At 41.1% G+C, this 13,275-nt stretch overlaps 1 protein-coding gene across 4 annotated transcripts in view; it reads right to left on the reverse strand.

Annotated features, from left to right (window-relative positions):
- The window catches only part of ddx31 (DEAD-box helicase 31), a 53,663-nt gene that overhangs the window by 2,797 nt on the left and 37,591 nt on the right, over positions 1 to 13,275 (reverse strand). The window lies entirely within an intron of this gene.

The following is a 13,275-nucleotide window of genomic DNA, read 5'->3' on the forward strand; positions in this document are numbered from 1 at the left end:
CCGATGACTCAAGTTATATGTTAAGTCCGCAAGCTAGATCCCTGCAATGTCTCATTCAAGATCTAGATAACTTTTCTGTACTCTCTGGACTAAAACCTAAATATGATACAATATTATATATATATACAATATATACAAAAAAGTGTACAATATTACATATCGGATCCTTAAAAAATACAACTTTTACATTACCTTGCAGCTTACCTATAAAATGGGCTGATGGTGAAGTAGACACTCGGTATTCATATCACAAAATATATAAATAAGCTCTCCACAATGAATTTCAATAGAAAACTTGTAAAAATAGACAAGATCCTGCAAACATGGAGAGGTAAATACCTGTCTATTTATGTAAAAATTGCCCTGATTAACTCCTTAGTCATATCAGTTTACTCACTTAAGGCACTGCCTACTGCTGCTGATTCGTTTTTCAAATCATATGAGCAAAAAATATTTAGCTTTATCTGGGACGCTAAACCAGACAAAATAAAACATGTCTATCTATATAATGAATATGAATTGTGTGGGTTGAGATTAAATAGAAGCACTAAACCTCTAAAAGCTTCACTTATTCCAAAGTTTTACTTGAACCCTAAATGGTTCTTAAATAGGTTACTAAGATAAGCTCATCTATTGTTTAAAAATTGCCTTTTTGCCTTTGTGTAGATTTCGATTAATTGAAAATGATACTTTTTTCAAAGTATCTCTCTTTCTCAAACAAGTATGGCTACAATTCCAAATGTATCCCCTTGAAACACTACAACAAATATTATGGCTGAACTCAAACGTGCTGGTTGTTTAAATACCTGTATTTATGGGAAATATGTTTGAAAATGGTATTTTGTTCTTAAATGATATTGTAAATCGGAATGGTAGAGTTATGTCCTTCATGGAGTTATCAGAATTGTACAGAAAGGTCTGCTCAATCCAAGAGTACAACCAATTGATTACAGCATTACCCCAAAAATGGAGGAGGCAGGTGGTAGCAGGAGGTAGGGAACTGGTCTGTCTGCCCAATATAAAGGATCAAAACTGGCGGAGGAATAAAAATAGCATAAATAGGAAAGTATACCAGTTTGTTGACAACTTATAGCATAAATAGGAAAGTATACCAGTTTGTTGACAACTGTATACAAGGATGTTGACAACTGTGCCATACAGATTGCAAAATAGTTGGGAAGAGATTTTTGATATACCGATTCCATGGTACAGGGTGTATGAGTTGAAATATAAAACAAAGATTCAAGACCTCGTGCTTTTCAGCAAAAATGATTATATAGAATTCTTGCCACCAACAAAATGTTGAATATTTGGGGCATAAAATCATCAAAGCTCTGCAGATTTTGTTGTGAGGATACAGAATCAATAGACCATTTATTTTGGTATTGCCCTCGGGTAGCCTGTTTCTGATCTCAGGTTCAGGAATGGCTGAAAATGCATAGCATAAATGCATAGAAATAGTACTGTTAGGAGATCTGGAGAGACCGAGTCAGTCAATTACTAATATACAAATACTCTTAGTAAAAGTATTTATCTTCAACTCGCAATCTGTGGGTTCTATTTGATTAGATAGATTGAAATTGTACGTTAAACATCAGTTGAAAGATATGTGTTGCATAGAAACCCGAAGTGGGTGGCCAGCAGAGATAGATGGGATGGGCTGAGGGTTGGGATGTGGAATTGGAGACAAGTGGGAGTGGAGTTGCTGTGCGGGAGATAGAATGATGGTCAAACATAAAAGTAAAAAAAAAAAAACATAATGAAAAGTGTGTTTGAATGACACTGAGGGGCAGGGTTTTTACAACTAATGCCGGTTTGCCTGAGGCTGATGCCATGCAGGTGTTTGTACACATGCATATACACAAAGTCTCATTCAAATAAACGCATACAAGAACTGACACATGCATGTAATAGTGCCAGACATGCATACAAACATATATAGTTGGCATTGCAATTGTGAATTGGGGGGTTCTTGAGGGTGGGGAATGGAATTATTTGTATTTTTTAAAATTATTCTTGGGGGGTGGGAGGGGTCTCGAATGGTTGAGGGACAGCTATTGGGGAACTGTGTGGGGGATCTTGGAGGGTTCGGGTTCACGTTTTTTTTTGCCTGGTGGGAGATCTGTCAACGTGCTCTTGAGCAGGGCATTGACCCTGGATGCTTCTGTGTGTGTCACTCTGAATGGGAGTCTGTTGGATGACTTTTATAATGTAGTTGTTGAGCGGCTTCACTGCAAGTATATTGTATATGTTTCGGATATTTCTTTTTTCTCTTCTTCTTCTTAATATCTCAACTTCATCCTGAACATACTACCTCTTCCCAAACAAGCCTCAGTTAGCCCAAAGACGGCACTACAGGAGAACAGACATCTCTGGCTGTGGTGAGACCTAATAGCCTATCTTCACAAGGAGGGAAAGAAGCACCAGAGAAAAGAGTGACTGACTGTTGTGTGTATAGGAGAGGTTCTCTATTGACCAGCGATAACTGCCATGTCACATCGCAGCAGGGGGACCATGTAAAACCAGCCTGTGTCTTTATCTAATCAATAACCCCTGGAGCTGTAGCCTGCCCTGGGCTGCCCAGCCCAACTCCAGCCCAGAGGGACGTGTAGGGCCCACGGAGCACAGTAGACTGCAGCAAACACCCAGGGCAGTGACACTGATCACCCCAGAGGAGCCTGCTTCCAGTAACAAGATTATTGATCTGCAGCTATAGTGTGCTCTATAGGGAACCCTACTGGAGGACATGAATGGGGAGCCTGACTGACTGAAGAGAATATATCTACACAAATCTCGGTTAACCCAGAACTGAAGTCTCCCATTATTGGTCAGATGCCCGATTAAGTTCTGGGTCCATAAATGTTTAGAGTAGAGCTAGAACGAGGATCGGAACCAGAACAAAGAGCTCCTCTCTCTTTGCAAGTAAGACGGGTTGTTTGTTTAGCAACAAAAATCGAGGTGTGCGCAACTATGGGGAAAAACAGACAGGGTTGGCTTAGACTATTAACAAATGTAAGCTATATTTCATCTCCAATATTTATTGAAAACATATACATTTGCACAATGGGCATGTCACTGAAATACACCCTTACAGTTGTTAGTTTGCTAGTGAATTTGACCCATATTAGCATTGACATGAAGTCAGTCAAAACACCTCAAAACAAGATATATCAATAACATGATGAAACAAACCACTTACGATTCCCCACATCGGAGTTCGTCATTCTTGCTAACAATCTGGCCACCCAGAATCACAACAATACGCTGACTTCTGCCCCATGGAAGCGCACATATGGTTAGCTGACAACGTCACAAACTATCTGTGGACCAAATGTCCCCTCCCCTTCCGAAATGTGAAAGACGCACCTGTGAAATCGTGATTTGTCTAAATCACAGGAAATGATGCTGCGCGATATCTCATGCATCCCATTGTATCATGAGATCTACGGTACCATTCATGTTTACATAGTCTGTCTATGAGAGATTAATCTACACACAGAATGCATCACTCTCACTTCCGGATCTGGCATCTGTCAAAAGTTCAATACTTAGCGGAGAATCCCCCCCCTCAAACCCACCCGGTGCCATATGCATGCCTTTGCCCCTCCCCCTCACAGACGATTGTCATTGAAATACATCAACCCGCCTCAACTACATGCCAGATCAGTTTCTTTGAAATTGTAATGAAAGTTGTAACCAATTCCTTTTCAGTTATGGCTCTTAAAAAAAATAAAAAATAATCAACTACCTAGCTTTTCAAAATGTTAATTCAAACAATTCAGAAAGTTGGAACAAATAACATTCACAATGACTGGAGAGATAAGGAATGTAGGATATGGGGCACAGTCTAAATATACTGCCATTTTATAGTCAGCTCTTGTTTGTTTAATTGTTTGCCGTCTGTTTGTTACCAAAGGACAAAGAACATTGTAAGCACAAGGGACAAAATAACCCCCTTAGGGCAAGTCCAAGTGCAACCTCAGCCTCACCACCAGAGATGGCAACGTAAATAAACAATGAAAGGCGGTCCATGTAATTCTTAACACCCTTGGCTGTGTGAAGTCTAGCTAGAATTTACACCAGAGGGAGTAGGGAGTGTGTGTGAGATGTGCCTCTGAGAAGGCTTTGTGTATGTGTATGATGTGTTTGTTTGTTTGTTACTGGACTATTCAGGCAATTAGAGAGAGGACCTGCCTGGACAAGGACAGTGCAACACCGCAGCCATACATACACCTGTAATGAAGTCTCTACTGACAAGTGGCCGGAGAAAAAAAAAAAAAAAAACACTGTCCCAGGATGCTTTCCAAATGGCACCCTATTCCCTATACAGTTCACTAATTTTCACCAGGGCCCATAGGGCTCTGGTCAAACTAGTGCACTATATTAGGGCCAGAGGGGTCCTGAGAGAGACACTAGGAGAACGAGGGAGTCTGTTAGAAAGAGCCAATAGCTGTTATCAAATCAGTGAGACTATGGGTGTGTGTGTGAACATGAGAGCAGTGGTAACATTCAAAGCTGAGTCAACCATCAGACAGGCCATATGGATGATGTCTAGGCTGGGGTTAAAACAGTGAGTGTCGTAAGTAAGTGTAAGTGTAAGTGAGTCCTGTGTAAGTGAGTGTCTGTGAGCATAGTAAAACTGTAGAGGAGTGTCCGGTACTGTTTCGTGCAGGCTTTATTCATTAGGGGCCATGGCCAATAATTAGCCTAGCTGTTAAAAAGGACCGCAGCCAGTGAGTTCATTAACACTAGAACAGTCAGTTGGACTGCTCGTGAATTAAAAATTATTATTAGCCTGCCATTTTTAAAGTCATTGACTTTTCCCAAATAAGTCTATATAAAATGGGACAGATGGAGCAGGAGAATATGGCTGCCATTTTATGGCTCTTCAACAATCGTGCTATTTTATGTCGTTATTCGCATTGTTAGTCACTTATTTTGTACATAATGTTGCTGCTACCATCTCATGCGATCTGGATATCAGAACAGCAATTAGTCACCTTGAACTGGACAAAGAATTTATCTTCAATGAGTTTACTCCAGACACCTGAACAGGTCCTCATCCCCGTAATTTTCAGGAGAAAAAGACGGAAAAGATATCATGTAAAGAGATCAGGGTGCCTTGTGAGGATCCGCCGACGAGTGGCTAATCTGCTGTTGCCATCGGTACTATTGGCCAACGTACAATCGTTGGATAATAAGTTGGACGAACTATAAGCGGTTATATCCAAGTGCTTTGAAAGGCTGGTCATACCTCACATCAACACCATTATCCCAGAAACCCTAGACCCACTCCAATTTGCATATCACCCCAACAGATCCAAAGATGTAATCTCTACTGCACTCAACGCTGCACTTTCCCACCCGGACAAAAGGAACACCTATGTGAGAATGCTATTCATTGACTACAGCTCAGCGTTCCAACACTATAGTGCCCTCAAAGCTCATCACTAAGCTAAGGACCCTGGGACTAAACACCTGCCTCTGCAACTGGATCCGGGACTTCCTGATGGGCCGCCCCCAGGTGGTAAGGGTAGGGAACAAAAATCCGCAACATGGGAGCCCCTCAGGAGTGCATGCTCAGTCCCCTCCTGTACTCCCTGTTCACTCATGACTGCATGGCCAGGCATAACTCCAACACCATCCAGTTTGCCGATGACAGCAGTGGTAGACCTGATCACCAACAATGACAAGACAGCATATAGGGAGGTGGTGTCGTGGAAATAGTCGCTTAATCATATTCCTTAGATTCCGGAACTTGTGAATTGAAGAATACTTTATTACAAGGTTACAAGCCGAGTTGGTCCATGGGCCAGATCAACTTGCCCCCCCCCCACCCCCACTTGCACCCCCCCTTCACTATTTTACACTGCTGCTACTCTTGTTATTATCCATGCATAAGTCACTTAACTCTACCTACATGTATATTTTACCTTAATTACCCCGACTAACAGGTGCCCCCGCCCATCGACTCTGTACTGGTACCCCCTTTCTATAGCCTTGCTATTGTTATTTTACTGCTGCTCTTAATTTGTTACTTTTATTTCTTAAAATTGTTGGTCAAGGGCTTGTAAGTAAGCATCTCACTCAATGATCTACACCTGCTTTTATTTGATTTAACAAACTGTTAGAATCATAATATTACAAACAGAACTGGAGGTTTAACCAGCTTTATGAGAGCATGGCATTTTCTTTTTTTGCCCCTCCTTTTCCCGACAGTAGCGCCTGCTCTGCTTCTTCCGACAGTGGTATGTGCCGTGCCCAGTTGATAATCACCCCGATAATTGCCTCAAAACTGAACCTAAACGAATTTCACACATAATATTAAATAAATGAAGTATCATGAGGGAGAAAGGGGGAGGTTGGCTGAGTTGATGAACAAGGCTGAAGGGAACAATGCATAATTATGTAATCACCAAATGTGAATGAAAAGGGCTGGCTATTCTATTGCATTGACCTAATTATAATCTACAAATGGTAGGGATGTAACGGTACATGTATTCGTACTGAACCGTTCCGTACAGGGACCTCTGTTCGGTCCGCACTGTGAACCCGAATGAATACGCACAATGAAACATTTTACAAAATAAAAACACTAGGCCTATAGGCTATGCCTATGCTGTGTTGTATGCCTCCGAGTAAATCTGGGGGGAAAAAACCTAACATTTCAGGATATTCATTAAAACTAGCATGTTGTAATCAAAAATTCTAATCTTAATTGGCACATTTCAAACTGTCCTTTTGTGAGGCACAGAGGTGAGGTCGATAAACCAGGTTTGGAGGATCCTCAATTGTTTCAAATCTCCAGTTTGGGAACATTTTGGCTTCCCAGTATATCACAAACGGCGATTGACAAAGTTGTGGATAAAACATTAACAGTGTGTCACCACGCTCAACGAGAATAGCTTATGTAGCTGCCAAAACCTCAAATATGTTGACATTTACACCAACATCACCCCAGTATACCAGAACAAGACTGAAACGCAAAGAAATTACATCTCATCGCCTCTGCATTCAAACAGCCCTTACCAGCTGATTCTGACTGTGCCAAACTAAACAGCGATATGTGGGCTGTGTTTATATTTTTTTACAGTCTTTGGTTTATAGCCGCGGATATGCACCCATTCTCGTGGTTGAGAATAGGGGTTTCAGCACCTCATGAAATTGTTTGAGCCACGTTACGAACATTTCAGCAAACACGTAGGACCTGCTTTATAAAAGCAAGCCAAAGCCTTCAATGAATTGGCGAATGCACCCTGTGTTGCGCTTACTTAACAGTGACAGCCCATCACATTATCTCAGAATGGGAAATATACCGTGCTACCGACAAGCCCCCTTTATGAGTCACAAGTGCGCAATGGTACTGAAGGAGGCAGTGTCATGGCGCGTTCGTAACCAACATGAAGTGGTAATTTATTACATACGACTGGCAGAAATCTGCTTAAAACATCCCTCCAACTGGGAATTACTAGTGGGAAACTCATCTATCAACCTGAGCTCCCACTTCTCCCGTCTGACATCCCCTACTAAAGGAAATGGCCTCTGTAACAGCATTTTCGGCAGTTAAATGCAACAAAACATTGTTTATGAAAATTATAATTTTTACAATCATGACAGCTGTATTTTATTTTATGGCTGATGCAGCTTGTCGGCCAAATGCCCATCTGCTTTTCTCAACAAGTTCATATGACATTAACACATCAAACTGGTATTTACGATTTACGAAATTCCCACCTTCCACATGGTTAAACGCAACAGCAGAGTGGAAACTTGAGACCCAAACATAACAATGTTGAATATTGTGAATGGCATTTACATGTTCCTGCTGTACCGAAAACCCCAAAAGTACCAAACCGTGGGCTTGGTGAACCATTACAGTCCTACCAAATGGTATGTACATACATCAGTCCACAGAATCCTAGTAGTCTTATCAGTCTACTCTGGCATACTTGGAGTACACAGTGAGAGCGTGCATAATTTACAATGGCAAGAAGCCAAAGACAAATGGATGCACATGCTGTGTTAGCGTTGCTACAAACAGTGAATGAAAACGACTCAGACGGGGAAGAAATTAATAATCTCAGATGACTATTCTAATTCTGAGCCTCAGCCTGAACCTACACCTTATTTTTTTATACATTTGCAAAAACGTATAAAAATGTGTCAATATGGGGTAGTGTGTGTAGATTGAGGAAAAAAACAATTTAATTAAATACATTTTAGAATTAGGCTGTAACGTAACACAATGTGGAAAAGGGGAAGGGTTCTGGATACATTCTGAATGCACTGTATAATGATGTTTAGGCTACTGATTTCATAATTTGACCTTGCGTCTTGGTGGTTGGGGCATTTTGATATGTTTTAATGCCGTTTCATTGTTAGTTATAATTTAATTTAACCTTTATTTAACTAGGCAAGTCAGTTAGGAACATAATGACGGCCTACCCCGGATGACGCTGGGCCAATTGTGCGCCGCCCTATGAGACTCCCAATCAAGGCCGGATGTGATAAAGCCTGGAGTCGGACCAGGAACTGTAGTGACGCCTCTTGCAATGAGATGCAGTGCCTTAGACCGCTGCGCCATTTGGGAGAAAAAACAAAAAGGCACTCCAGTGGTATACACTGGATAAAAATATAAACATGTAAAGTGTTAGTCCCATGCTTTAAAACAAGCTAATTTCGCAAATTTTGTGCACAAATTTGTTTACATTCTAGTTAGTGAGCATTTCTCCTTTGCCACAATAATCCAGCCACCTGACAGGTGTGGCATATGAAGAAGCTGATTAAACAGCATGATCATTACACAGGTGCCCCTTGTGCTGGGGACAATAAAAGGCAACTAAAATGTGCAGTTTTGTCACACAACACAATGGCAGAAGTTTTGATGGAGCGTGCAACGTCAACCAGAGGTGTTGCCAAATAATTTAATGTTAATTTCTCTACCATAAGCCGCCTCCAACATCATTTTATAGAATTTGGCGGTAAGTCCAACCGGCCTCACAACAGCAGACCATGTCTGATGTCAATGTTGTGAACCGAGTGCCCCATGGTGGCAGTGGGGTTATGGTATAGGTAGGCATAAGCTACGGACAACAAACACAATTGCATTTTATCGATGGCAATTTGAATGCAGAGATACCTTCACGAGATCCCGAGGCCCATTGTCGTGACATTCATCTGCTGCCATCACCTTGTGTTTCAAGATAATGCACAGCCAGTATCACAAGGATCTGCACACAATTCCTGTAAGGTGAAAATGTCCCAGTTCTTACATGGCCTGCATACTCACCAGACATGTCACCCTTTGAGCATGTTTGGAATGCTCTGGATCATCATGTCATCCTTTGAGCAGTTTGGGATGCTCTGGATCAACATGTACGACCACGTGTCCCAGTTCACACCAATATCCAGCAACTTCGCACAGCCACTAAAGAGGAGTGGGACAACATCCCATTGTTCATTGGAACAGCCTGACTAATGTGAAGGAGATGTGTCATGCTGCATGAGGCAAATGGTGGTCATAACAGATAGACTGTATCACATCCGGCCATGATTGGGAGTCCAGAATGCTAATCTTTGAGTGTGAACTGCATTACTGTACGGTATTTACTGTATTACATGGGCTGGAAACCATGATAAAGCAGGGAGAGAACATGCGACTGGTGTAGCACATACGGCCTACAAAGCTACAAGTAAATTTAATTTGGAAATATAAGAGCCGATTTGTATAATTATTAAACATGCATATACATACACACACACACACACACCATAATATTTCCCATACTGTTATTAGCCTACCTCTTTCTCGATTGTTGCTTCATTCCATCCTCACTGTCAACAGTTAAATACATTGGTTGTCCTTATCTTCATTATTCTAATGACGACCTTGAATAATATATGACTAGAATTAGATGCAGAAGGCTTTCACTTCTCTTCACACAATTGAATGGTTATGGGTCTGAAAAAAAGAACTGCTACCAGCCTACTGACATTGCGCATTCACTCTTCTTTCAAACTACCCGGGTGTGTCATTAGCTGCTGTATTTAACATTCAGCAAACAAGAGCTTGTGTCCCTCTTCGAATAGTCTATTGGTATAAGAACTTCAAAAATGTTATGTACAACAAGCTATTCTAGTCTCACTTTTCCCCCATGGGACTCCCAAGAGCTAAGGAGCACTTTGAGGAGAGATGCCAACAGAGCACAGGTGCGTGCGTATTGCTTAATAGACAGATGCAATAAGTTAGACTCTTATTAATCATAACCCATCATTAATGCGCTAAATGCAAGGCTAATAATGCATTGAATGTATTACCTGAAAGGGGTAGGCTAGGACATCTATATATCAATCTAGAACAAAATGATCTATGTTGGATGCAATTTGAATGGATTTGATAGAGAAATACTGCAAGAGTGCTCCCGCGTGCACTGATTTAAAGCAAAAATACTAAAGTGATAGGCTGTTTTAAAACGCTGCTGCTGCAACTAAAAGTACATATATTAACAAAAAATAAATAAATATGAGACTACAGAAAGCCAGATGGAGATGGGAACATTTGACACGCATTCGAGTCTTTATATTACTGTAGCATAGACTACGCTTTAGCAAACGCAGGCCTACCTGTCACAAGAAAAATAAGTTACCCTGAGATGAAAGGTCTACATGCATTGTGAACTGCGCTCCATACTGAGATGGGCTGTCGGTCTCCACCCTGAGCGATGATGATTCATCATGCAGAGGCTGTACAGAAGCCAGATTTTGACATTGCATTATCATTTAACAGTTCAGTTTCACGCCATGCTGTTCATATAAATAATTTATCATCATTTACAGGTTTCTCGCAGTTATTGACTGTTTTCATTATGATTAACGTTTTTTTCTTAACAAATTAAGTTTGTAATATAGACTGTATCTGTCTCACAAATACACTAATTACATAAAAAGCACTGCAAATGACCTAGACCCATGTTGGCATATCAAAACAAAAATAAATAAAAACATTGGGACGGTTCAAGTTCAATTTGGGGACAGTTGAAGGCAGGATGGTGAGGAGAAAAAGTCAGTTGCAAGCCCTGGCCTCGTTTTCCCAGTTGCAATGTAACTTGAGCATTTAAGGTACATAGGGGGAGTGATGAGCTCTACAGCAGATTCTCACAACTCAATTGCTGGTTGAAAACTGTTGTTACCCAAAAGTTACAATTTGTAGTTAAATGGCCCTCTTCGTGGGACACACCCACAAACGGGACCATGCCTGGCTTGCTGAGGAGTTACGGACTCCATCCTAGCTGGAGGGGTGCTCTCATCTTATCTATGAACATAGACAGGGTTCTAACTCCTCTAGCTTAGAGGAGTCTGCCACTAGCACAGTCAGTGTAGTCAACTCAGCTATCCCCATTGCCTCGATCTAAGTTGGGCAAATCTCACTGGAATACACACCTCCATTCCTGTCATTATTGAAAGAGATGGTGATCTCAAAATAGGGCTACTTAAATGTTAGATCCCTTACTTCCAAGGAAGTTATGGACAATGAACTAATCACTGATCAATCTCGATGTGATTGGCCTGACTGAAACACGGGTTAAGCCTGATGAATTTACTGTGTTAATTGAGGCCTCTCGTCCTGGTTACACTAGTGACCACATCCCCCGCAAAGGCGGAGGTGTTGCTAACATTTACGATAGCAAATTTAAATTATCCCCCACAAAAATGACTGCGTTTTCATCTTTTGAGCTTCAAGTCATGAAATCTATGCAGCCTAATCAAACGTTTTTTTATAGCTACTGTTTACAGGCCTCCTGGACCGTATACCACGTTCCTCACTGAGTTCCCCGAATTCCTATCGGCAGATAATATTCAGATTTCTGGTGACTAATATTGACATGGAAAAGTCCACAGACCCACTTCAAAAGGCTTTCGGAGCCATCATCGACTCAGTGGGTTTTGTCCAACATGTCTCTAGACCTACTCACTGCCACAGTCATACTCTGGACCTAGTTTTGTCCCATGAAACAAAATATTATGGATCTTAATGTTTTTCCTCATAATACTGGACTGTCGGACCACCATTTTATTACGCTTGCAATCGCAACAAATAATCTGCTTAGACCCCAACGAAGGATCATTAAAAGCCGTGCTATAAATTCCCAGACAACCCAAAGACTCCTAGATGCCCTTCCAGACTCCCTCCACCTACTCAAGGACAGAGTACAAAAATCGGTTAACACCCTAAGGAACTAAATTTAACCTTGCGCAATACCCTAGATGCAGTCGCACCCCTAAAAACGTGGCATAAGAAAGTAGCTCCCTGGTAAACAGAAAATAACTGAGCCCTGATGCAAGCTTCTAGAAAATTGGAACGGAAATGGCGCTCCACCAAACTGGAAGTCTTCCGACTAGCTTGGAAAGACAGTACCGTACAATATCAAAGAGCCCTCACTGCTGCTCGATCATCCTATTTTTCCAACTTAATTGAGAATAAGAACCATTTAAAATGATTTTTGATACTGTCGCAAAGCTAACTAAAAATCCTTCCCCAAGAAGATGGCTTTCACTTCAGTAGTGATAAATTCATGAACTTCTATGACGAAAGGATCATGATCATTAGAAAGAAAATTTCAGACTCCATTACGGACTCCTCTTTAAATCTGCACATTCCTCCAAAGCTCAGTTGTCCTGAGTCTGCACAACACTGCCAGGAATTATGATCAAGGGAGACACTCAAGTGTTTTAATCCTCGATCTCTTGACATATTCATGAAAATAGTAATGGCCTCTAAACCTTTAAGCTGCATACTGGACCCTATTCCAACTAAACTACTGAAAGAGCTTTTTCCTGCGCGTGGCCCTCCTATGTTGAACATAATAAACGGATCCCTATCCACTGGATGTGAACCAAACTCACTAAAAGTGGCAGTAATTGAAAAAACAAAACCTTGACCCAGAAAATATAAAAAACTATATTGAATCTCCCCATTCCTCTCAAACATTTTATAAAAAGCTGTTGCACAGCAACTCACTGCCTTTCTGAAGACAATGTACAGTCGTGGCCAACAGTTAAGAATGACACAAATACTAATTGTCATATACTCCCTCCAGAATGTTATGGAGAGTGATCAGATGACAGAGCACCACCCTCCTTTTGAAGCATCCAGTCTGTTATTCAAACTCAATCAGCATGACAGAATGATCTCCAGCCTTGTCAACACTCTCACGCTTGTGTTAAATACTTTTTTGCCCCACTGTACATATATGTTTGAGGAATTTTAATTATGAG

The sequence above is a fragment of the Oncorhynchus mykiss genome, chromosome 6 (genome assembly GCF_057628025.1).
Source record: "Oncorhynchus mykiss isolate SJ-2025 chromosome 6, ASM5762802v1, whole genome shotgun sequence".
Classification (NCBI taxonomy): domain Eukaryota; kingdom Metazoa; phylum Chordata; class Actinopteri; order Salmoniformes; family Salmonidae; genus Oncorhynchus; species Oncorhynchus mykiss.